Source organism: Xenopus tropicalis, chromosome 1 (genome assembly GCF_000004195.4).
Source record: "Xenopus tropicalis strain Nigerian chromosome 1, UCB_Xtro_10.0, whole genome shotgun sequence".
Taxonomy (NCBI): Eukaryota; Metazoa; Chordata; class Amphibia; order Anura; family Pipidae; genus Xenopus; species Xenopus tropicalis.
Genome location: NC_030677.2, coordinates 129559129 through 129584248, shown reverse-complemented (window position 1 = coordinate 129584248; position 25120 = coordinate 129559129). Strand labels below are relative to the sequence as shown.

At 37.2% G+C, this 25120-nt stretch overlaps 1 protein-coding gene across 4 annotated transcripts in view; it reads left to right on the top strand.

Moving 5' to 3' along the window:
* Positions 1–25120, top strand: part of apba1 (amyloid beta (A4) precursor protein-binding, family A, member 1) — a 92695-nt gene that overhangs the window by 17486 nt on the left and 50089 nt on the right. For 2 of the 4 annotated variants that reach the window (XM_004910774.4, XM_004910775.3), the window contains exon 2: positions 10301–10497. The exons of the other annotated variants lie outside the window; for them this stretch is intronic. The gene's annotated coding sequence lies outside the window, so the exon portion shown is untranslated. The remainder of the gene's footprint in view (positions 1–10300; positions 10498–25120) is intronic. 4 annotated transcript variants of the gene reach the window in all.

Genomic DNA, 25120 nt, shown 5'->3' with positions numbered 1-25120 from the left:
TTACTTTTCTCTGAATATTTAAAATACAAGTACAAAATACAAGGCTAAGTACTTTCATTATGATTTAAAATGCGATTGTAAAACTGTAAATTGCTATTTTACTTTGTGTGTGTGTGTGTTTTTTTTAAACATTATAAAGAGAAAGAGAGATGTATTGAGAGAAATTGTTTTTCTATATCATCACTGCCTCCTTAATATATTTACCTGCACATATTTTTACAGAAAAGAAACCTTTCAAGATGACCAATATCCGCAGCCTTTGCAATATCGGTCGCCTGTTTGAGTCGCCATACATCCACTGAATATCGTATATTGGTGTGTGTAGGGCCGGTTGAGATGGGCAAATTTAAATGTAACACCTTTTCTCTTCTAGACTTTATGGCTGGTATGATGAATGCTGCTTATCATTAGCGCATGGTTCTGACGGGTCTATGGGAACTCTTTAAAGGAAGAGTTCTTACATATCTTATTTGATGTTCCCAACAGTATCAATATACAGATATAGGATCTGTTATCTGAAATGTTTGGGGCATGGGGTTTTCTAGATTAGAAATCTTGCTCTAACCATAATACATTAAGTCTGCAAAAAATCATTTCAACATGAAATAAACCCAGTAGGATTGTTTTGCCACCAGTATGGATATTTAGGATCACAAGTATATTGTTACAGAGAGAAAGGAAATTATATTTAAAAATTAGAAATATTTGCTTAAAGGAGAAGGAAAGCATAATATGTAATGAATATTGCAAATAGGTGCATTTAAAGCCAAATTGGTTATAAAAACACCTTTTTGCTGGTGTATACAGGTATGGGATTCCTTATCTGGAAACCCGTTATCCAGAAAGTTCCAAATTACGGAAAGGCCATCTCCCATACACTCCATTATAAGCAAATAATTGTAATTTTTAAAACTAATTTCCTTTTTCTCTGTAATAATAAAGCCGTACCTTGTAATTCCCAACTAAGATATCATTAATCCTTAATGGAGGCAAAAAAATCCTATTGGGTTTATTCAATATTTATTATTTTTATGTATATTAAGTTATGGAGATCCAAATTACAGAAAGATCATAGAAAACCCCAGATCACAGGTCCGATACCTGTATTAGCGAAGAATAAAAATCTAGCAGAAAAGACCAAATTACGCTTCCTCTAAAGTAAGCAGCTCATCCTTCTATTGTTCAAAGGAAAATCAGTGCTTTGGCTAAAGCTTCAGCCAGTATCAGACACATTAAATGATGGAACATATCCGATCTCTAAGTAATGACAGAGCAAGAGACAATAAAAGTATTTTACAAAGCCAGAAAAAAAGATTAAAAGATTTACTGAGGCTGTGATATATACACCAAGCATTCACACAATAAAGAATCTGTTAGATCAAAAGTAATGCTTACATTAGAGGTAGATAGATGGAGAGCATTTATATTTTCTAGGCATTGCAAAGGAATGATAAATGAAAAATGTATTGTTTTTCAGCTTCTTCCTGTTTTACAAATCTTTGTTCTGAGAAATAAACTAATATCACACAGACAGGCAATCCAGTGTATTTTTATTTAAAAAAATCAAACACACTGTACTTCCGGTATCAAGGTATGTGTTTTGTGTTTACTAAATCATCCAGTAACACAGTCAATCAGTGTGTCATGGGTGGAACCTGTTTATTGAGATAACAAGCAGGAAGCCAGATGAGATGTGTGATCCTTAAAGGCGGTTAATATCTGGTTTATCCACCCTGTTTTATGTGGTTAGGGATCGTTCTGCAGAAATTGAAAAAGTATAGTTCTTAAATGAACATGAGTTTAATGAATAGGGCTAGAGCTGAACATATTTTTGCCTGCTGTTAAATCATTGTTTTTGTTATTTCTTAGGGCCGTGACACACGGGGAGATTAGTTGCCGCGTGACAAATCTTTCTTATCGTGGGCAACTAATCACCCAAAAATGCCATCCTACCGGCTGGAATGTAAATCGCCGGTGAGATGGCATACGCGGCGTCACAATTTGCCAAAGTTTCCTCTCAAGGCAATTATTAAGGTGATTATTTTGTTAACTGTAGTCCATTATGCAGCAGGATTCTCTTTTCACTGTTAATCAAATTATCTACATTGCAAGGATCAAACATGGAATTTGTAAATTTTAGCTCAAGAAAAAACAAAAGCCATAGGTTTTTTTGTGACAGTAGGCATAATTGTTTCCAAGATATTAGCCGTTTCAGTTAAAACTGGTAATACAGGTATGGGACCTGTTTTCCAGATAAGGGGTCTTTCCATAATTGGATTGCCATACCTTAAATCTACTAAAAAATAATTTAAACATTAATTAAACCCACTAGAAATGTTTTACCTCCCATAAGGATTAATTATATCTTAGCAGGGATCACGTACAAGGTACTGTTTTATTATTGTTTTATTAAAATCTGAATTATTTGATTAAAATGGAGTCTATGGGAGATGGCCTTTCCATAATTCGGTGCTTTCTGGATAATGCAGCTGTTCTCAACCTGTGGGTCGGGACCCCTTTGGGGGGCGAACAACCCCTTCACAGACGATCGGAAAACATATATTTCTGATGGTTTAGGAATAATTTTATGGTTGGGGTCACCACAACATGAGGAACTGTATTGCGGCATTAGGAAGGTTGAGAACCACTGGGATAATGGGTTTACAGATAATGGATCCCATACCTGTATAATGAGTTTTGTAACAGCGTCACCTGCTGGTAATTTTGGCCTACTAACTGAGAAAAGAAAGGTTTTTTTGATGTTGCTGTGCTTAGTAAATCAAGAGTAATCTGATGTTTCTCTAGTTGCAGAGCAATTTGAATCTGAACAAATTTACATCAATTTTATTTCTGTGTTTACATATCCTTTATACAAAACTTGCATAACCATACTGCAGAGCTACGGTACTAAACCCAGGGGGGCGAGAGGCTAAGAGAAAGGTTAACAGGGGAGCATTTACAGAAACATTAAATGGAAAATCAAACTATTTTAGCTCATCAATTATATATTTCGTGCTGCAGCCATTATTAGCTGCAGCTTTTGAAGATGCTGTGTAATTTTTCTCCTTGCCATAGCAATCTATTCGAAATAGAACTCGGCTCCCTTCAATATGCATACTAGGCAATGTGAAAATGATATGGTTTCAGACAGATGCTGTAACACAAACACAATAACTTAAAAATGTGACAAATATGAAATAACAGACGGGTTAATCATTATCAGTGGCTAATGGGTAATTAAAATTATATAAAACCCTATATGAATACTGTAAACCATTAATTCCATGTTAAATAACAGTAACAAAAACTATTTTCTTTGGAGCAATATCTGCCTTGACCAAGGCATCTTTAATATAACATTTGTAGTTATGCTGGCATAGCTGGTTATGCAAGAACAGATACCTTTGGATAAGATGGATCATGTGACTTTTTAAACAATGTTGGAAAAGTCACTCTCCTCCAGCAAAGACAGATCTGTTAATTATCTGACTTGATTTAATGTCAGAGCCACCAGGGCAGAGAACAGAAAGAGACAAACACTGCTTTCAGTAGCAATTACATATATAAATACCATGAAAACCACTGAAATTTGTAATGAATGTATACTGCAAAGTTGCTTAGAATTGTTTTTTTTTTATTGGACAAATGTTAATGTTGGGTTGACATGCCCTGTAAGTCTACTGCAAAAATATGTAATTTTTAATTGCAAGGACAGGCATTTTCCAGCATGGTTCCATGTATTCTTTCCCCATTCATCAACTATTGATTTGTGCATTTTGCTGTTGTATTTATACATTGATTTGTATAAGTCAGTTATAATAAAATCATGAATTCTCTTTTTGCAACCATATAGTTGTACAATTTTAAGAGGACAAGCTCTCATTTCTTTATTTAAAGGAAAACTTTACTCCCAGGATTATAGTATGTTAAGTGACCTATTAAAGAATCTTGCCAAACTGCAATATATTTATATATAAATATTGCCCTTTTACATCCTTTCCTTTGATCTACCATTTAGTGATGGGCAGTGTGAGATGACATGACCAGAAATAACGCAGTTTTAACTGTAACAGGAAGAAGTGTGGAAGCAAAAGGCAGAACTCTGCATGTATGTGTGCCTTGGCTTGTTTGTGTGCACTGTGAATCCCAGGAGGCGGCCCTTAATGAATCTTTCTAGTCTCCTATGTTTCTACTCTAGTAAACATACTTTGGGGGATGCTTGTATTTGTAGCTGAATACTTGTTGACATATAATTTAACATTCCTCCAATATGACTGAATTAATGGGTAACTCCATACAAAGTGTAGAAATTTTAGCTGCACATAAAGGACATTTAACCTCTTTATCCCTAAAATCCTTGCCAGCCTCTGAGGAGTATAGTAATATATATGTAAACATGTAAAACGTATCAGTTTTATCTCTGAGTTAAATTAACCACATATAAATTGTCTTTACAACAACCTCCCAGATTTACAACCACCTCCTCATTTAAACTGGGGAACATACTTTTCCACTTTGCATAAAGCCTGAAAAAGGTGATTCATAAACCATTCATATAGATTTCTATAGTGTCGAGATCAGTTTATTTTTAGTTGAATTGTGAATTATTTTCTCATATTCTAAATCCTTTTCTTGGCACACACTCCTCCGTTATAGATGGGGCCTTTTTCTTTAACCATTTCATAGGATCATTGGGATTGTGCAAGGGCTACAAATATAATTTTCTCATGATTATATTGTAAAGAATATACTTGGACTGCAACTGTCTAGGTACTTCTCAAAACTAAAGCCTAACTAAAGAAGTAGGGAAGAAATGTTGTACATTATGTTTTTGGTTTCTGTATGTTTTTGGTTTTCTGCCCAAGGCAACCACAGCCATTTATCATTAAAGATCTGTGCCTCTAAAGAGGCATAGCTCCCATTTTTTTTGTGCTAATTTACTGCTAATACTCTGTGCTGCTGTCAGTTACTGAGCTTAGTGACCCACTCACAATATTCTCTATATACAGAAAATAAATGATACGAGGCTGACTAGTAATAAATACACATAATTACTACATGGCAGCTCCGCAATAAGTGCATTTAGCATCAGAATTTAATAATAAGCTATGTAGCATCAGTTCATATGACAGGCCAACCACATTTTCTGATGAATGGGGAGCTCCTGTGACAAGTTTAAATTCCTGGATCATTGCTGCTATTAAGATGCTTAAACTTAAGCAGAGGAAGATCAGGCAGTAAGCTAATGGGCCTAATAACCCTGAGCCCAATTGTAATACTCAAGAGACTCTTTATAGGTTAATGGGCTCAATTCCTGGAGGAGGGGTGAAAATATTTTGCATTACTATACATTCGCTATCAGAGAGAAATGTACAAAAGCCTGTCCTTTCTCCATTGCTTCATCTGTTTTTCATAAAATTAAAGATTGGATTGCCTGGATTTTTTTGCTCTCTGGATCTCTGTTGCTGACAGCACCTAGACGAGAAAAACAGATGTTTGACTGTCATGAATCTCTAATTCCTGCCACTACCTTGAGCACTAGTATATATACCACAATGACAGTCCAATCCATCGTGACATTTAATCCATGTTTATGTAGGTCTTGTGGAGAAGCAAGTGCTGGCAGAGCTAGTTTCTTCCCCCTGAGAAATCAATGTAGCTGCTGGGAATCACCTCAAGGCTTGCAGCATTTCTTGATATGTATTCTGCCATCACTTAGGTAAAATGGGAGCCAGAGCAGTGCTACACATTTAATTGGTCCGTATAAGCTCTGTAAAGTGATTGACACCCTTGAGGCAGTCCGGATGGTGAGCAGTTGTACTGACATGATTTGTGACCTTAGGGACTTTGTTAAAGATTCTAAAATGAGACAAAGATCTGGCATATTTTTTAATGGAAAATTAGTTGCCCTTGTGTTTGATGTAACCAAATATACCTTTATTTGAAAAACATTACTTTATATTTAGGAATTTAAGAATAAATTACTGAGAAGGATGTCTTAACAGTCTTAATATAATATATATAGATGGGGATTATGTCCTGTTGATTTTATATTAAATATACAGTTTGTTATGAGATCTGAGGTTATTACATTCACAGAATTTATTCACAGCATATTTATAACATGCATGCAAACCTAACAGTTTTGTACAAAACAATGTGAACTGCCCCATCTTTTAAATGCAAAAATTCTCTGACCTTCATCCAATGATTTCATAACCACAGATGCGCTAATACAATGACCAAGCAGCAGATCAGTGCAGTTGGCATTATGTAGTAAGACTAAAGGTAATGGCACATTGGGTTACTCTGGGTGCTTTTTGTGCATTGGTTTTAGTATCCCATAAATGCCAGAGCTCCCAGGGCAGTAGCCCCTGTGACTGTTAGGTCAGACAGAGGGTAGTTGGTTGCGTGTCCCACTCCATTTGGTCGGGTGCAAGTTGTGCTCCTCTTTGTGCACATGGAAGGTGGGCTTTGGAAAAAACTGTAGCTCAGAGGCCCAGGCACATGACCTTACACCTCTGTATATAATTAACTTGATTTAAGTGGTACCAGATAGGTGCAACTATTGGGCTATGTAATTAAAGATCACCTGGTCTAATAACCCATTGCAGCCAGTCATCAGGCACAACTCATTGGTAGCAGCAGACTTTAATCACATGTTTTTTAACAACTGTATTGCAAGTTTATATATGGCGTCTTGCAGACTTTAGGCTTGACCTAGAAAAATCACCATAAAATGTTTCCCCCACAGGTGGGGCAGGCTAATAGAGCCCACACTTTGGTTGGGGGAATCAATATTTAAAAAAAAAAAAAAAAACCAAAACACCCTGCAGCACTAGGCTGCCCACACCAGGGAAGAGTTCCTGTAGCGGGCAACCAAGTTGCGGCACATCCATGCACATAATAAACGAGTGCCACAACTCACTCATTATGCACGTGTCAAGTGCATTTAAGGCTCCTACGTCACACGCATGTGCATAATAACCCTTTTTAGTCAGCATTATAGTATATATATATATATATATATATATATATATATGGCACAAATAAATATTTTCTCTGGATGAGGCCTAACAATTGAGTGCTTACTTACTAAAAGCCCCAGATACAAATCATGGCCCTTAGTGCTTATTTATGTAGCACTTTTGGATTAAAGTTTGGAGCGATATGCAGAGTGCAGTGCTGGTGGGAACAAGGCAGCCCTTTACTGAACACTTGCCATAAGCAGGCCATAGGCACAGAGCTCTGTAGCACCATGTGGCTGCCATTGCTCTCTGACTTGTGCATCTGAATAAAGTGCAAGGTAGAGTGCAAAAGAGGGGACACCTACATGTCTCCCCTTGCCCACCTATTATCAGTACAGCTCTGATGAATGCAGGCAGTTGTCTGTACTTCGGAAAGGTTGGAAAGAAGCTGGTCCTTGTGCCTAATTCTTTATTATCCTTTAGCCGGATTAACATTTTTGACACTAATGGGTCACTAAACACTTTTTAAACACTAAAACTAAAACACTAAACACTAAACATTTTTGACACTTAGGGGCTGATTTACTAACCCACGAATCCGACCCGAATTGGAAAAGTTCCGACCTGAAAACGAACATTTTGCGACTTTTTCGTATTTGTTGCGATTTTTTCGGCTTCTTTACGAATTTTTCGTTACCAATACGATTTTTGCGTAAAAACGCGAGTTTTCCGTAGCCATTACGAAAGTTGCGTAAAAAGTTGCGCTTTTTTCGTAGCGTTAAAACTTACGCGAAAAGTTGCGCATTTTTCGTAGCGTTAAAACTTAAAAGGTGCAAAGTTTCGCGTAAGTTTTAACGCTACGAAAAAAGCGCAACTTTTTGCGCAAGTTTTAACGCTACGAAAAATCGCCAGATTTTACGCAACTTTCGTAATGGCTACGAAAAACTCGCGTTTTTACGCAAAAATCGTATTGGTAACGAAAAATTCGTAAAGAAGCCGAAAAAATCGCAACAAATACGAAAAAATCGCAAAATACCGATCATTACGAAAAAAATGCAATCGGACTCATTTCGACCCGTTCGTGGGTAAGTAAATCAGCCCCTTAGGGTCACTAAACACATAGCTTTTTGCTGAGCATCAAATTACATTACATTACATTAACATTTATTTATAAAGCGCCAACATATTCCGCAGCGCTGTACAATAAGTGGGTTTCATACATTGGACATACAGAGTAACATATAAAGCAATCAATAACCGATACAAGAGGTGAAGAGGGCCCTGCCCAAAAGAGCTTACAATCTACAAAATTACATTTTCAGCCACAGCCCTACACTGATATTTTTTTGTCAAATAATTATGGAACCATAGCAAGACTTATAGAAAGACTTTGTGAGTAGATAAGGATGATTATGATATAAATAAAGGTTTTTAGGGGTAACTAAAATACAGTGAAAGCTTTGCATACCCTAATTTTAAGTTTTCCCACATTTTACAGCATTTTTGTGGTCCCACCAAAATATAAAGCATAATGCATTTCCCTAGCATCAGGCTTAACATTATGCCATTAATCACTTAAAATTTACATTACACAGAACATGTAAAATTTTAATGTATACCATTAGCCTAAGGCAGAAAAAGAATAAGCAATAAAGTAGATTGTAAACTATTATTATTTTGTCTGGCCTTTTTTTTTGGCGACTAGTTGTGCAATACCATTGTGTATATCACTAAGCAATATGTCTGTGTACTCTCAATAAATGGAATAAAAAAAATCTGAAGTAAATATAAAGGTTTATTGTACATTTAAAGAGAAACTATCCATTCTGAGGATGCATCCCATAGCAACATTCTTGTAGCTTTATTATAGGCCTGTTATGCTGTAGGAGCTCTGCGATGCTATACAAGAACACCCAAGGGGGTCAGAATGGGACCTTTGCAGTTACAAGGTCACTTGCTAACCTGCTCATAGCATTTTGGTCAAGGTCTCCTTCTCATTTATAGAAAACCTTCCCCAAATGATGTTGCACAACTAAATGTTTTATTATTATTATTATTATTTTGTAATTATATATATAAATGCATAGAAATTGGATTAAAATCCAAGCAAAGCTTTCAATTAAAATAGGAAGGGAATGAATACAGAGGAAAATCTGCAAGCAGAGCAGATTGATTGTAGCACTGTAAGATTTAAAGGGCTTTGAGAATAGTGGCAAAATGTAATGCACTTTGTCAACAAGGGGATTTTCTTTCCTTGTAGCGCATAAAATAGCAATGCGCCGAATATTATTTTGGGATCTGGCCAAACCACAAATACTTTGTGAAAGATTTGTCCGAATGCCGAACCAAATCCAAATCTTAATTTGCATATGCAGATTAGGCCATGAAGGGTTTAAACAGAAAAGTTTTTAACTTCCATGTTTATGTGACCAAATGTTATGTGATTTCAAGGATTAGGTTCATCCCTAATATAAAATTCATAAGTCACTTGTGGAGAACCACTAAATGACCATATCATCATACGAAAAGCAGTTTTAGGAACTGCAAGATGTTATCTCTCCTGCTGATTAATTGCAGTTAAGGTATGGCATCAGTATCATCAGGAAATGTATTATCTGGAAAGCTAGAAATATGACCTTTTCACAGTTCTTCATTTTCAACTAATTTGCTTAGTGATTAAAACAGCAGTGCAGTAAAGAGGAGCACAAGAACTGGATCTATCAATTAACTATGGACTGACTAACATGGTGCCTCGGCAGATTACATTTTCAAACCTGCCTGATTCCTAAACTGACTGACCAGGGGTAGTCCAAGCCAACCGGGTGCCATGGGCAGCCAGCCCTGCCACCTCGCCCCTGCACCGGCGTGGACTAAAGGGGTAGGCAGAAGAGGTCCCTGCCTGGCACCCCCCCAAGCGCTGCACCCTACCAGATTTTGCCTACCCCTAGTTCCGGCCCCTGTGAATGACTGACTTTACATGGATATTGGTCAGGATTTACAGACCATCATACTCTTAACAATAGTTATACAAATGTTATAATATTATTGATACATGTATGGACCATCTGTGTGTTTTTGATCGCTAATACTGAACTACTGAAAATGGGAGGAAAAAGCAATAAATAGTGATTTTATAGTTTTCAGTGTTATTAGGACTGGCTAGATAGAATAAAACTATATATATATATATATATATATAAACGTATATAAGTGCTTCCCATTTTCTACACGCTATGACTTTATTTCTCTGAAGAGGAAAAGCAATATTGAGCAAAAGCAGTAATATGTGTGTAAAAATTCCCTCTCTGAACTTTTGATTCTCTAATTTGCAGATTCCCTTGCCAGCCATGATGCTGAATTCAGACATGAATCAATTTAGGATTGCCTTTCAGTGGCCGTAATTCAGCTATGCAGGAGAAGGAGGTCATGCAGTTGATTGCACCAGTCCAAAAAACGGTCTCCCAGGCTTCTGTCACTGACCAGAATTTCAGACAAATAAATGGCTGTCTGCTCGGACTATTTTAAAAATGTGAGTAAAATGAAGCCATGTATTTTTAATGTGTGCTTCACCATGTTAGAAAATTCAATTTCTATGATACTTGAGTTAAATTATATATTTTCCATTACTTATATCCTCACATTTAGGATCTTATAGTAAAATCATTTGATAATATGTATTATAGGGCCACAAAACTATCCTTGATAAATTGTGCAGAGATATACCTATAGTGGATAAATATTAGACTAATGCCACATGAGGCTGACTTTCTGCATTTCAGCACAGGTTAAGAATTAGCTAATCCGTTGGCATCTGCTCTCTCATGTGTCTGAGACACTGTGTTGGCACATGTGTCTGTACCCAGGCTGACACAGCTCCTCTGGGTGCAGACACAGAAGAATGTGGATGCAAGTGGGAGGGTTGTTTCTAGCCTAGAGTGGCAGTATCCTATGTTTGTACTCTGTACAAGATATGCACAGTTAGGGAATTACTACTGTTACTGGTCTTGTCTCATATCAGCCCACTATGAGTTCCATAAATGTCAGGAGACATTCTCTTTTTCTCTCTTTCATAACTCCTTTTAGACTAGTGCCATATGCATCCCATTGCAGCTGCTTGAAAAGCACATATGACCCCCACTTGTGGATCCTATTGAATTTTATGGGAAGACATTTGAAAGCTGGGTGTAAGTGCTTTCCTGCTGCATGTTTGTTACCATTAAGGACAATATGGAAACAAATAAAGAAAAATATTTTGCATTTAGCTATAATTATTTCCACAAGAAATATATTAATATGGTAGACAAATAGTTGTGCCTTTGTTGTAGTTTGTTTGTTATGATACTGTCACTATGCAGGGCATTAGTGATGTGCGGGCTGGCCTGACAACCGGGGTTCGGGCTGACTTTTGCACACCAATTGCTGGCGGGTTCAGGTTGAGCTCTTCCTTTCTGACTACCTGAACCTTATGGTGTATATTCAGATTTGAGAAATATAAATATTTTACATCATTTATGAGCAAATTGTGCCATTTAGCTGCCCAGATCTTTTAAGTCACATCATTTTGGGTTCTTATTAGGTTTCCTTAAAAATTCAGGATTTAGAAAAAATTTAAAATCATGCAAAAATCCTGCTGGAATTAGGACGAATACTAAAACTTGGATCCTTGAAAAATATAAGTAAAAAAAATGTATCCTAATTTTGTTAAATAAACATCCATTACAGTATTAGTGCTGTGACAGTTCTCTTTAAATGCATTAACCTAGTGTCTGGCACATGGTTGGTCTGGCTCGCTTGATAATGCTTGTCAGATGGTGGCAGCCTAAGGGTACGATTTCTGCTATGTCTATAAATTGCTGACATGGTTTTACAGAAAGAGAGCGAAATTTAGCATCATTTTTGTCAGTTTATTGTGGTGGTATATCTTAAGGTACAGGTACTCTATATGCAATTGCAGAATACACTACTGCTGTTTTTCAAGGATTTGCTCTAAACAGTACACCATTGGCTCAAATTACATTTTGCTTGCAGTATTGTACAGTGAAACATAAATATATTATGTTTAGTTTGTACATTTGTGCTTTGAATTATAACAGTGGCACAGAAGAAATCTATATTCCTTTTGGTTGTCATCGGGGAGTTTAATTAGCAGCCAGCTTTATACTAGGCACTACAGCCGTTGCTATAGAAAGCAGTGTGGTGTTAGCGTACCAAGCCTTTGTTTTCAGGGGCTGTCTCAGCAGACTACTGATACCTCTATTGAAAACCTAACAAAAAAATGGAATGTTTATTCTGGCTAAAAAACATGCGGCTTGCTTTTGATCACAAAATGAAGAATTATAGCACAGTCAAGTATTTTTATGATTTTGTTACTAGTTTAAACGTTGGTAAGTGCCCTGGTGCAATGTCTGACTACTGTTCTGTATGTGTTGGCCCATTTTCTTACCTAGATGTATATCTATCATGTGCCACTGACAGGATCTATGGCAGGGTTAAAGTGGCCATATATGGGCAGATTTTTTTCCTGTGAATTGGCTGATTTTAATATGTGATCTGATAAAATAGTCTTCTCATCGTTACACTGATAGGTTGCAAACAACCTCAACATTTACAATCCTTCGACCATATTGTTCCAGCAGTCAATTAGACAGGTTTTAAAAATTTAATACACAGCGAAGCATACTGTGATAAAAAATGTACATGATTGTTCTGTGAGAATGGGATATCATTTGGTCAAACTATCACTTACGATCACGATATAATCATTTATCTGAGAACAAGAAAATCTGCCTTTATACTGCCAGCTTTAAACTCTACTGTACTCTGATGAAACAATATGAAGGGTAATATTTCTATTATATTAAATTAAGGGGTTTTCTTCTCCAGTAACCACAAGACAGTATGGATATATGTCACAAGGCTATATGGAAAGTAAGTCTTCTAAAGGACAACTCTGTTTTAATCTGTTAAAAGTTTAGGCAATTTAAATGAATTTGAAGCTTTTGGTGGCTCTATGTCAGAATAAAATCAGTCAACTAGAAAAGCTCCCAGTAGAGGCTCGCTGTATAGGATCTAAACATATAAACTCAGTAGAGAAAAGTGTATTAAAACTGGGCACACACTGCAATATCTGAGGTCACCAGACAAGGGGATCTGTACCCCAGTTTGGTCACCAACACGCTGTTACAAATTAGGATGATGCTAAAGTGCTGGGCTCAGTTCAAAAATGGTAATTGGTCACATAGAGTCATACTGCATCCATGTTGCACTTCTTAGATTCGGCATTGTATGTGTGCTTTGCTATTGTTTGTATATGCAGCTCCCAGGTAGCAGCTCTTATGTGGTAACAGTGAGTTGTTAAATACAGTTAATGCAGTGCACAAGACAGATAGGAAAACTAAAACAGACAACGTTGGATGCTGGCAACACTTAAGGCACCTGGGGTGGAAGCCCTTGCTTTGACCTACTCTGACCTAATTTCAAATCTTTTTTAGGAATAATAAATGCAAAATAAACTCTGCTTATACAAGATAGATTTCCTTCATATTTCAATGCAATACTAAGGGCAAAACGTTAAATAGGTTCATTGGATAGAAAACATAATATAAATGGTTTGAGGCTAATTTTAGTATGAGTGCTGCAGGTATTGCCTGTCATATTAGCAGCCTTCCACCCCAATAATTCTGTAAGCATTTGCCTTAAAAGCGTTTACCACTTAGTATTATGTTGTGTGCTTTTAATCTGTGGCTTACTGAATGGCACTCAGTGGGAATATATTTTCAACTGTTAGTCTGAATTGCTTATCATGTTTGAGGAAAGTGTCTGTGTTTTAAAGGGATTGTTATCTTTTGTATGTTATAGAATGGCCAGTTTAAAACAACTTTTAATTTGGTCTTCATTATTTATAGTTTCTGAATTATTTGCCGTCTTCTAACCCTTTGCACCTTTCAAACGGCGGTCACTGACCCCAGCAGCCAAGAAACTATTGCTCTGTGAAGCTACAGTTTAATTGTTATTACTTTTTAGCACTTATTTTTCTATTCAGGCCCTCTCCTATTCATATACCAGTCTTTCATTCAGACCACACCCTAGTTGAAAAGGTAATTTGGATCCTAGCAATCAAATAGCTGCTAAAACTCCCAAAACTGAAATAATTAAAACACTAAAAATAAAGACCAACTGCAAATTGTCTCTGAATAATTACTCTCTACATCATACTAAGGGCTCTGGCACACGGGGAGATTAGTCGCCCGCGAACAGGGAGTTTTGCCGCGCGCGACTAATCTCCCTGTGTGAATCTCCCCCTCAGTGTCAAAAAGAGATTAATATTCTTTGTTCTTAGGACCTGACTTTTGCTGTTATTGCAACAAGTGGTCAGTGAATATGGTACAAAGATATCAGTTGGGATTCTCCACCCAGTATACTACTGAACTGAATGTACTGAATATCATTGCGCCATAATATAGCATTGAGCACCAAAGGATTAACCACTCCTGCTATGTGATAGGATAGCAAATGACAAAAACCCTTCATCCTTTCACCATCCTATTAAACTATCAACAATGTATCATGAAAGGCAAGTGAAAATGTGGGCTCGCCCTATTGATATAGTTCATGAAAAAATATTGTGATGTCTTTCATAGTTCGTCTTTTTATGTACTTTACGTGGCAGTAGTCACAATGTAATCCCAGCAATAAAACACAAGAACAATTTAATTTATTTAATAAGTACTGAAACCTAAAGAACCAACTGCCCAAATGAATTTAGGCTTAAAGCCAGGCTTAAAAATTTGACGGTGTTAAAAGCAGGGTTGTGGAGTCAGTACAAAAATCCTTCAACTCCGACTCCCTCTCCTCAGTTTGTCACCACCGACTCCAACTCCAGGTACCCAAAGTTGCTTCCAAGTATGACTTCACAGCTCTGGCAGGGATATGGGGTCCGTACATAAATCCTTCGACTGCGACTCCACTCCTCAGTTTGTGGTGCCAAAAAATGTTCCAAAAATTGCTTTTGACTCCACAGCCCTGGTTAAAAGTAGACTAAGACAGCTGACCTATATGGCTTATCAGGAGTAGAAGTAGTCTGAGCCTGCCTATAACACTTTCATAGTCCTTGTAGAATGAGATGATGATGGCATTTCACCGCCCTGAAAAGTTCATGTGGGCCTCCATGTGGGCCTGGGCACAAAAACAGGCAGAGCTGTCAACTGACCTGAACATTTCCAGGTCCAGAACATTTCTTATCATTATAAAATTATTTAATTTGAAAAAAAAAAAAAAAAAAAATATTTAACCACCCTTTTAAATGATTTCTAAAATATAACAAATTTCTGCAATGGCTGAAAGACCCAGAGGCCCCGGCAGATTCATTAAAGGCTCTGTTGACTAATATATTTTTAACATGCATTAAACAAGAGACTAGAGAGGTAAAAGCACTTGACAAGCCCTTTGGATCACTGAGAAAGCCTTGTTATATTTTTTTTAGTCAGAGACATCTGATTCACAGAAGCAAGGATATTAAACATCCTGATGTTGTGTGAGCCTATATGGACCAGAATTGTGAGTCTTTTTCCCACTGTTGACTGCAGGGTTTGTGGTACACATCTTCAGAAATATATTGTTTTCTCTTATTCCAGACTGAAACAACTATCTAGGATTTGTTCTTTGCTTCTTTAAATGAAATTTCAGCAGACTTGGAAGCGACTTTCTACCTTGAGGGAGGAAGGCTGATTATCCTGCAGAAGCCTTTGGGATAATGTTGTCTAACTTAGATCCAAACAACAAATTCCCTTTATAAAGTAAAGAACAAAGGTTAGGCTTCAAGGGAATATTCACCATCCAGAGTCATAATGATCTTCTTGCTGTCATTGCTTGTTTCATTACTTTGGCTCCAAACTCGAGAACATCTATTGAAGTCTTCACCCAAGAATAATTCACCAGTAAAATTTCTTTCTCAGAATCTTTAATGCTATGGTGCCATATTGTATTAGCTCTGGTCAATGAAGTATTTGGCACTGCTGATCTATATGCAGCTACAGCTTCTGCAAACAGGTGCCTATCTCTGAATCTAGCTAAATGCAGTAAGTAGTTCAGGGAGGTCGTTGGGAGCCATTCTTCTTGGGCTGCTTGGGGTCCTTCTATCTGCAACTGCAGACATAGCAAGCTTCAACTGTACATGGTCATCTAATGAGCCTGCAGAGAAGAGCATCTGAAGCAGTGAAAGGTGACATCTACCTGCCCCACTTTGAAACCATGCATTTTGTAGCCAGAAATAGTTGCAGTTGTGAGACTCCCTGGTGGTGCTATCGGTGAGGGAGGCTTTGCTTCTGTTTTAAAAACTGAATTGTTTCACCTCAACAAAGTGTCTCTTAGCTCCACAGGAGATTTTGTAAGATGGTGTCCGATCAACACAACGCATCTGATGTAGCTGCATAGACTAAAATATAATGGAACTGATACAAAACTATGATTTGTAAACTACATGAAAAGATTGCCATCCGACATCACATGCCTGTCAGAAGGTAACGCAGCGTGAGGCGCCTTCATCCGATGAGATAAAAAAGTTTGTCAGACATCATCAAGGGTTTTTCTCATTGAAATACATAGACTGTCAAATGTAGGTGCAGGAACAAAACACTCCATCCAACTTTATCTGATCCAACATTACATTACAGCTCTGGAGATCAGATCTTGTAGTTTAGCCCTTAGTAATAGTAGATCCCACTAAAGGTGGCCATACACGTAGCAATTGCGATCTTTCGTGCAAAAGATCGTTCCCACCCTCCACTGACATTCATGGCTGAATCGTCAGATATGGACGTAGAAACAATAGAGATTGTACCTCCTTCTGCCAATTCAGCCCTGAACGTAGATTTTGCTTGGGCGCCTTCAATGGCGCCCAATCAAAATCTTTTAACCTGGTCAAGCCGCCATACACGCACCGAATATCTTTCGTACAGTATTATCGGAATATTATCAAAAGATGCAGCGGAATGCAGGTGAAACCCATGTGTCACAGATTGCCCAGTATGTAACTGTGCTCCATCTCCAACAAGAATGAGACAAATGAGACAAGAAAATCTCCTAGCTAGCTACATGACTGCTGGCACTAGGTTTTTTTTTTGGGGGGGGGGGGAGAATTTAAGACATTACTGACATTTTAGGAAATCTCTTGGTGATTGTACATCAGAATGTGGCTCTACATATGCTGCGTGTTCCCTAGTTATCAACTCTGATGGTATTATGCTGTCTAATATGTGGTGCTCAGCCTTTCACTTAACCTGACCTTGTTGACCAATTATTTACAATTTAAAAAGGAAAAGGATTATGAAAAGTGTTTGAATGGACACTTTTATTAATCTGTTATAGCCTCTGCAGGTTTATTTAGATTTTGCCCTTGGCTTTTGATACAGAGAAAGGTCTGCTTTCTAGGCTAAGGCCTGTCAGTCTTGATGATACTGTCTGCAGATGAAATGACAGCTGCTTAGTCTCTTGGGGGCATCCTTCTAAGGTGTCCAAATCATCCCGGCCGGCTGTTCTTGATCTGAAGGACATAACAGATCTAAATGAATGTTTAAAACATAACAATTTATATAGTTTAAAGGCTTTGTTACTGGGTTTGATTGTTTTTAAATCAAGGCCTTTCAAGATACTTACAACTGAAAATTGCACTTCCTTCCCTACCTGTTAATCCAGTTCATGCTGGGCAGAAACCACAGCCAATGATAGAGGCAGGACAGTCCCCTGGCCAGCATGGCGTTAAAATCTAGCTATAACCTATTGTATCTCTGGCTCTAAAGGACATATACTTAAAGGGGTGGTTCACCTTAAATTTAACTTTTTGTGTGTTATTAGAATGACCAATTTTAAGCAACTTTTCAGTTGGTCTTCATTAGTTATTTTGTACAGGTTTTGAATTATTTGTCGCCTTTTTCAAACTCTTTGTAGCTTTCAAATGGGGACCACTGACCCCAGCACCTAAAAAACTATTGCTCTGTGAGGCTACAGTTTTATTGTTATTGTTACTTTGTATAACTGATTTTCTATTCAGTCCCTCTCGTATTCATATATCAGTATCTGATTCAAACCACTCCCAACATTTTGGATATAACAGCCCTTAATTGTATCATGTGAGAAAATCCAGTGCAACTTTATTATGTTATCAGGGTGAAGCTTTAGTTAAACTGGAAAATATAGAGCAAGCCTCTCCACCTTAATGGCGTCATGGAGATCTGCTATATGCAGTCACATTTCAACCTTTTCTGTAAATGAGACCTTTATTTCATAGAGCGTGTTGAAATAAACCTTTATTAAAACACAGAGGTGCACTAAAATGTATTACTGCATCACAGGCTTACATTACTATAAGAAAATAACCCTGAAATGTATTTTTTCTGCTTGACTAGAAAGAAATTGATTGCCGGCGTGAGGACTCTGGGGACAGATGCAGACTTGTAGGTGGAAATCAAAAGAAAAACATTATGACTGTGGCAGAATCAACACTGACGTGTAACATAATTTAAAATAGAAAACTTGCATAATGCATGCTGTGTTTTTGTTCATCTGTTAAAATACAGCTTCCATAGCACACATCCTTTCAGTATAATAGCCTACAATAGTTTACATTAATGATGAAACCTATATTTCCTAGCTAATGATTTTGCAGTTGGCCGATTTAGAGAACATTTTAGTTTTGTTCTCTAGTTCTGCCACATATCACAGAACTGGCTCATTTCATTTCACCTTACTTATAGCACAAGCATAGAGGTTCAGAATTCCTATAACTGTAATCATTCAGTTGTGCATAGGAGGTTGCCATCTTAGATTTTGTTAGGTCACTTTTTAAATCATTTAATTCCTCGAACCTGAATGCATATTAGTTCCAGTCATTTTCACATCATGTTCAGGTGTAGCTGAGGTTTTCAAAGTTCTTTTGTTCAAGCTCGACTTTGATGTATGAGATTTAGGCATGCCCCACCCAGTGGTTGAAGTGGTTTTTAAATCAGAAGTGATAGCTTATTATGTGTCAGTTTTTTTTTGCTTCATGCATATGCAAGGCCATTTGGGTCGTTTCCAGCAAGGAAGGCTGTCATTCAGGGGTACAAGTTATGAAGTGATAGAGGACTATGGCTTAAATGGGGCTTGTGTCCCCTCATTTCCCAGGCAGAAGTGCTTTGTGTATAAGCACTAAGTATAGTGCTCTTGCAGCCTTTACTGCTTTTTCACTTTGTCTGGGAGAATTGTAAATGACTCTCACTGGTTTAAACATAACTTTCCTGTTACCGAAATGGTTATGAAACTGTGCAGCATTTCATAAATAAGTGACTCCAACAATAAACCTTATCTACAACCACAAGTATGGCTTACTAAAATGGACACAGATTTATGACTTCCAAACAAGTTCCCTGCTGAGTGCCAGTGTGCCTACCCAGCAGGGCTGTGGAGGTAGTACATAAATGCTTCTACTATGATTCCTTAGTTTATGGCACCTGCGATTCCAGGTAACCAAAATTGCTGCTGACTCCACACATCCAACTCCACAGCCCTTGCAGGGCTATGGAGTTTGCACCAGAAGCAAACTACTGCAAAAAATGAAACCCGCACAATAGTCGAAAGCCTGGAAAGGAAGGAAAAGGGACTCTATTGAAAATTGTTGATGTGGTCTATTCTGGTTGGGCATTGCCGTTTCTGTGAATATTAACAGACCGTGTGAAAAACCCAGGACCCTATAAAATTCAACAAGGAGGGCATTACCTTTAGTGGGCATATCAATTGAAGATCTGCTTGTTTGGAGCTCACCAAATGAGCAGATCTCAACGTATATGGCCACCTTTAGGGCTCTGGCACATGGGGAGATTAGTCGCCCGTGACAAATCTCCTGTGTCTCGGGCGACTAATCTCCAAGAAATGCCATCCCACCGGCAAAAATGTAAATCGCCGGTTGGATGGCATACGCGGCGAGGCAACTTGCACGATTTCACCGGTGATTTACATTTTCGCCAGTGGGATGGCAATCTGGGGAGATTAGTAGCCCGCGAACAGGGAGTTTTGTCGCGGGCGACTTATCTCCCCGTGTGCCAGAGCCCTTAGTGTTCTATACGTTGAAGATAGAAATGTTAATTTGTAACTTAACACTATCTAAGGGTGGCTATACAAAGTACAGACCGAGTCGTCAGCTTATCTAGTTGTGTATGTGGCCCTCCAACTGATCTACCTGACCAATATAGATTGGCAGGGTTTAAAAATTCCTTGATTAATCAATGTAAGAGTTTGATTTTTTTTACGATTTGAGGTATTTTTAAAGAAAACACATTCAAATTATCTAAAAGCTTGCAAATTTCTATGGAAGTCAATGGTAGTTGTCCAAGAAAAAGTAAAGCGTATTTTCAATTTGAGTTTTATTAAAGTTTGTAAACTTTAAAATCCGAGGTATTCAAGGTTTTTTTTTAATTAAACGAGTTTTCCTTATTAATAAAAAAACAAGCATTCAAAATATTAGTTTATTAGAATCTCAAATTTACAAACTCAGTAATTGATATATAAGCCCAAAAGTTTCCCACTGTTCACTCTCTATAAATGATCCTGTCTAGATAACCCTTTATGTAAACAATTTAGCAGTCTTGCACAACTGTTGATCAGACATGGTCAGTATATCAGTTGCAGGATATTAAATATTTTCCTTGTCTTTGCATCTACAGGATTTGAATTGTGTGAGCCCAAGCTTTGTCTTTAGTAGGGAAGCCAGCCTATATATCCTGTAGTTTATGGGCCATCATACAACTATCTGATGTTGGCATGAGAATCTATCAGCTATGTGAGTGCCCCTTCTGGAATTTTAAATCATTCGGCAAGTGTATATCTAGCAATTTGTCATTATCCAGTCCTGGTCTGGAGAGATAATAGAGCCAAGCAATCTTGTGCCAAATGATATTAAATCTAACTTTATAAATCTAGTATTGTTCTGCAGGAATTATTTAGTGTGTTCCATTTGACTTTACCTCACATAAAATAAGAAGAAATTACACTTCTGTGGTGGCAGATGTTAACAAAAACAATATAAAGTGCCAGTAATGTTATCAATACTGTAGATCACATCATACATCCTAATTATTCATGTTTTACTGGAGGGACAGTTATAATATTTGATATCTGTTCATTACTTTAAAGGGGTTGTTCACCTGTGAGTTAAGTTTTAGTATGATGTAGAGACAATTTGCAATTGGTTTTATATTTTTTATTTGTGTTTTTTAATTATTTTACTATTTGTTCGCCAGCTCTTCAGGTTGGAATTTTAGCTGTTATCTGGTTGCTATGGTCCAAATTACCTTAGCTACCAGGGATTTGCTAAAGTAGCTTTGCAATGAGAGACTAGAATATCAATAAAAGAGGGTCTGAAAACAAAGATAAGTACAGGTATAGGACCCATTATCCAGAATGTTTTGTATCCAATAAGGATTAATAATATCTTAATTTTATTACTACAGAGAAAAATAAATTCAATTTAAAAATTCTGAATTATTTGATTTAAGTGGAGTCTATGGGAGGTGGGCTTTCCATAATTCAGAGCTTTCTGGATAATGGGTTTCCGGATAATGGATCCCATACCTGTAATAAAAAGTAACAACAACAATACAATTTTAGCCTCAAGGAGCAATGGTTTTTGGCTGCCCGGGTAAGTGAAACCTGGAAAGATTCTGAAGACGAAGGCAAATAATTTAAAGTAAATAATGAAAACTAACTGAAAAGTTGCTTCGAAGTGGCCATTCTACAAGTTAACTTAAAGGTGAACAACCCCTTTAGTTACTTTAATGCTGCAATTTTAGGTATGGGACCCATTATACAGAATGCTTGGGACCTGGGGTTTTCCGGATGACAGATCTTTCCGTAATTTGGATCTCCTGCCTTAAGTCTACTAAAAAAAATAATTTAAACATTAAATAAACCCAATACGATTGCTCTGCCTCTAAAAAGGAATCATTATATATTGGTTGGGATCAAGTACAAGGTACAGTTTTATTATTACAGAGGAAATCATTTTTAAAAATGTGAATTCTTTGATTAATATGGAATCTATGGGAGATGGCCTTTCCGTAATTCCGAACTTTCTGGATAATAGGTTTCCGGACAAGGGGTCCTATACCTGTAATGGAAAAGTGTTTTCAAAATACTATTTAGGATGGTGGCCGATAATACTGGCTTAGTGATAGGTGGTTAGAATTGGCTCATGTAATGCATCTCTAATTCTTTCTGGCCACAAATATTCAAGCCCATACCTGCATTAGGAGCATCTGTCTGTTAATGTGTGATAGAACTGAGCAGATGTGCATCAGGAGACACCCTCTGCATCAGTAACTAAAGTTTTACTGTGTCCAACTCTTGCATAGATAGAAGAGCAGAAGCTGTTTCTAATACATATTTATGACATTAGCAGTGTAAATACAGGTATGGGATCTCTTATCCAGAAACACGTTATCCAGAAAGTTCTGAATTACAGGAAAGCCATCTCCCATTGACTCCATTATAAGCAAATGATTCTAATTTTTAAAAATTATTTCCTTTTTCTAAAACAGTTGCTTGTACTTGATTCCAGCTAAGATATAATTAATCCTTATTTCAAGCAAAACAAGCCAATTGGATTTATTTAATGTTTAAATAATCTTTTATTAGACTTTAGGTATGGAGAGACAAATTATGGAAAGATCTCTTATCCGGAAAACCCCAGGTCCCAAGCATTTTGGATAATGGGTGTGTGTTTAATTTTACACCACAATTATATATTTATAAATAGTGTACCCTGAGTATACAAAAGTGATGTCACAAGTATAGTAAATGGAGTACGGATATTTTTTTTTGAGTATAAACATTTATTGTGTTTATAATTATGGGTCATATCAGGGCAGTTTATTAGAATGAATAACTCCTGCATATATTATTTTCTCCCACTGGTTTTCTCTCTGCTGACAAAATAGATTTTTCCTTGTGTAGTAGAGCTTAGGCTTGCCTCAAGCACATCCAGTACTTGTGATGGTAACAGATTCCTAAGTGCTTTAAGCTGAATATTTGTTTTTAAGAGCAGGGCAATCTATTGGCTTTGCTTTAACCCTTTTTTCAAACTTGTGTAGCAAGAGCAACTTTTCATTAAAGGGCACCGCTTATAGGAAAAATGTTTCCCCTCACTGGAAGTACAGGCTAATAAACCCCGCACTTGGGTTAGGGGAAATAATACTTTATTCCGGTGCATACAGCCATATTTGGATCCTAAGTAATGGTGGCATCATACTCATGCACATATTGATCGAGCTGCATGAGAGCCACCAAACATTGTCACCCATACTGGGAGCTCCCTCCTGGTGCAGACCACATAGTGCTTACTGTGTTCATTCTTTTTTGGCAAAATAGAATAGTTTCCCAAACAATTGTTCTATGATATTTCAGAGAACAATTGGTTTGTTTTGGTTAGATTTCTGTTCTTGATTCTATGTTAATTGAGCTAATAAGCAGGCTTTTTATTATTCCCTGAAAGCATAAGTTAGAAGCACCCATTTTTGCATGCCTATCCCACCTCAAATCAAGTCCAAACATTTGTAATGGATGCCCCGTTTTAATGTCCTTATTATATTGTCATTGTTACTTCAGAAGCTAGTTTGTCGTCTATTTTTAGCAAGATTCTTATGGCTGAATTAGCCCGGTGTGGCTAATAAACCAATTAGATTACAGCAATGTAATATTTCCGTTGTGCTGAATCAGCTTATTAAGGCATGTGTCAATGGGTATTAAGGCATGTGCAATGGGTCACAAGCTTGCTTTCTATCCACCCTGCTAAATGATGCAGCTGACAGAAAAGTATATTAATAAAAGTTATAAAAACCTAGCATTAAAGCATTGTTTCATTAAGTCAAACCAAACAACATAATAGGATTTTAATTATACTCTAACTCCCGGAGGCTGTCTTTCATTTTTTTTAGCTATTGTTAAAAATGGTTAAGAGCCCCCGAATGAATATCTGCTGTTTCATAATATTAACTAAAAATGGAGTTATAGCTACAAAACAGTATAAAGTTGTAAGTTACAACGCGCCGAGCGGATTCGCGCCTGATTTTTTTCGAGCGGGCGCACGAAAAAGTCGCGCGAAAAGTCGTGCGCCCGCGCGAAAAATACGGAAAGACTGACGCTGTTTGCAATGGTTTGGTACGAAAATTACGTGACTTTCGGATCGCCAATACGATTTTTTCGTGACTAATACGATTTTTTCGTGACTAATACGATTTTTTCGTAAGCATTTTCGGGATATTTGCGATCTTCAGAAATTTTCGTTTCCAATCCGAATTTTTCCCATTCGGGATTCGAACTCGGGTTTTGATAAATCTGCCCCTTTGTGTTATGCATCTCTGCAAAAATATTATGTCATAAACAATGACCCCTCTAATTTCTTGTAGGCTGTGTAAATTAAAGATAGCAGGGTGCACAGAAGGTTTTGTATGCAATTCAGTATTTGCTTGGACCCACCCAGTGCTCTGTGCAAATAGATTTTAGAAACTGATTTTAGAAAATGCATGATAAAGATGAAGTAAATGAACTTTTATACACTATAAAAGTACAGAAGACCAAGCAAACCCATTGACTCAAATGCAGTCTTTGCTTTCTTTTTCAGTTGTATGCTTTATTTAAACACTAAGGGGCCGATTCACTAAAAGTTGATAACGCTTAACACATGCTTTTTTGCTTTAAAATGCATGCCATAATTAAGTCCCGATTCATCAAAGTCATTTTGCATGTGTTAAGACGCATATCGCATGCGCAAAAAACGCACAGCGGGAAATAATGCATGTGGCGGGAATTAATGCAAGAAAAACTCTCATCGTGAGTTAAATAACGCAAAGAACATCGCGTCTTAATTATAACACCTGTCCTTTTAGTGAAGTCGCAAAAAATAAGAAGCGATAACATTTTTAACGCATGCTATAAATAGTGCTAGTTTTATCGCCCTTTAGTGAATCAACCCCTAAATGAGCCACAAAGATCAATATTAAGTTGACGAACAGGTACCTTGTTTTACAGTGGGCTTAAGGCCCTTGTAATCCGTTATCTGGAAACCCTATCCAAAAATTCGGAATTACGGAAAGGCTATCCCACCTAGACTCCATTATAAGCAAATA